Source organism: Trichechus manatus, unplaced genomic scaffold, assembly GCF_000243295.1.
Source record: "Trichechus manatus latirostris isolate Lorelei unplaced genomic scaffold, TriManLat1.0 scaffold01400, whole genome shotgun sequence".
In the NCBI taxonomy this organism is placed as follows: domain Eukaryota; kingdom Metazoa; phylum Chordata; class Mammalia; order Sirenia; family Trichechidae; genus Trichechus; species Trichechus manatus.
Genome location: NW_004445336.1, coordinates 2,364 through 4,144, shown reverse-complemented (window position 1 = coordinate 4,144; position 1,781 = coordinate 2,364). Strand labels below are relative to the sequence as shown.

General features: G+C 37.8%; 1 pseudogene; it reads left to right on the top strand.

Moving 5' to 3' along the window:
• The first annotated feature begins 733 nt into the window (after nucleotides 1–733).
• Nucleotides 734–1,778, top strand: LOC111819434 (olfactory receptor 151-like; annotated as a pseudogene).
• The last annotated feature ends 3 nt before the right edge of the window (nucleotides 1,779–1,781 follow it).

Here is a 1,781-nt window from a genome sequence, read left to right as displayed (position 1 = left end):
TTCCATAAAGATTACAGCCTTACTGGTCTGACAGAGACTGGAGAAACCCCGAAAGTATGGCCTCTGGTCTCTCTTTTAACTCAGTACTGAAGTCACTGCTGAGATTCACCCTTAGCCAAAGATTAGACAGGCCCATAGAACAAAATGAGACTAAATGGGCACACCAGCCCAGGGGCAAGAATGAGAAGGCAGGAGGGGAAAGAAAGGATGGTAACAGGGAACCCAGGGTCTAGAAGGGGAAGGTGTTGACATGTTGTGGAGGTGGTAACCAATGTCACAAAACAAAATGTGTTATTAATTGTTTACAGAAAAACTAATTTGCTCTGTAAACCTTCAACTAAAATATAATTTAAAAAAACGTAAGAGGTTTCATCAAAATTAAAAACTTTTGTGCATCAAGGACTTAATAATTACAAAGTGAAGAGGCAGTCTACAGAAGGGGAGAAAATATTTGGGAATCATATTTCTGATAAGGTTTGATATTCAGAATATATAAAAAAACTCCTACAACTTAACAACAAAATGACAACCCAATAGAAAAAGGACAAAAAATGGAATAGACATTTAGTAGACAAACAAGATACACAAATGGCCAATTGGCTAGCAGGTCTTACTTCAGGATAAATCTTGAAATGTTCTTTTTGATGATAAATGTGACACGATTCTTTTTCAATTTGTCATTCACAGTGTAGTACACCATATGATTGTCTGAATCGACATGGCCAATACTATATACTTATTATTTACCACACTTAAACTTGTTTTAATTTGGTGATCAGTTTTTCCTTCTGTCATAACACTAATAAAACTATTATTAGTTATATGCAGATAGCTTTCTTCCTGTCGTTTTCTTTTTTGTAGTTTCACATAGCTTGTTTACTGAAGGAAATGGCCAAACAAAATGAGTCCACAGTGACTGAGTTTGTCCTTAAGGGACTAACTGACAAACCAGAACTCCAGCTACCTCTCTTCCTCTTGTTCTCAGGAGTCTATGGGGTCACTATAGTGGAAAAGATGGGGATGATCCTCCTCATCACTTTCAATTGCAAGCTCCAATCTCCCATGTTCTTTTAGTAATTTGTCAGTCATAGATCTCTTTTATATCTCCGTTGTTACCACCAAATTCCTGGAATTCTTTATATGGAAACAAAATGTTATTTCCTATCCTGAATGTATGACACAGCTTTTTTTCTTTTGTCTTTCTGCTATTGCTGAGTGCTATATGCTGACTGCCATGGCATATGACAGATAAGTAGCTACCTGTAGCCCATTGCTCTACAATGTCACCATGTCCCAAAAGGTTTGCAACATGTTAGTGACTGGTATCTATATAATGACAACTTTTGGAGCTATGGCATACACTATCTCCATGATCAGGCTTTTCTTCTGTAGCGACAATGTCATCCACCATTACTTCTGTGACATACCTCCTCTCCTAAAGCTCTCGTGCTCTAGTACCTACATCAGTGAGCTTCTGTTGATACTTGTAGGTGGATTCAATGTGTTAGAAACATGTTTGGCCATCATGATCTCATATGCCTTCATACTCTTATGCTCACCAGAGTGCATTTCTAAAAATTTACTACTTGTGGCTCTTAACTTACAGCTGTTGTTGTTGTTTTTAATGGACCCACCATGTTCATGTATTTTAAACAAGTATCTAACAGAAACATGGCCCAGGAGAACATGACCTCTGTGTTCTATCCTTTGGTAATCCCTGTGCTGAACCCTTTGATCTACTGCTCTAGGAATATGATGTAAAGAATGTGCTCAGCACAGTC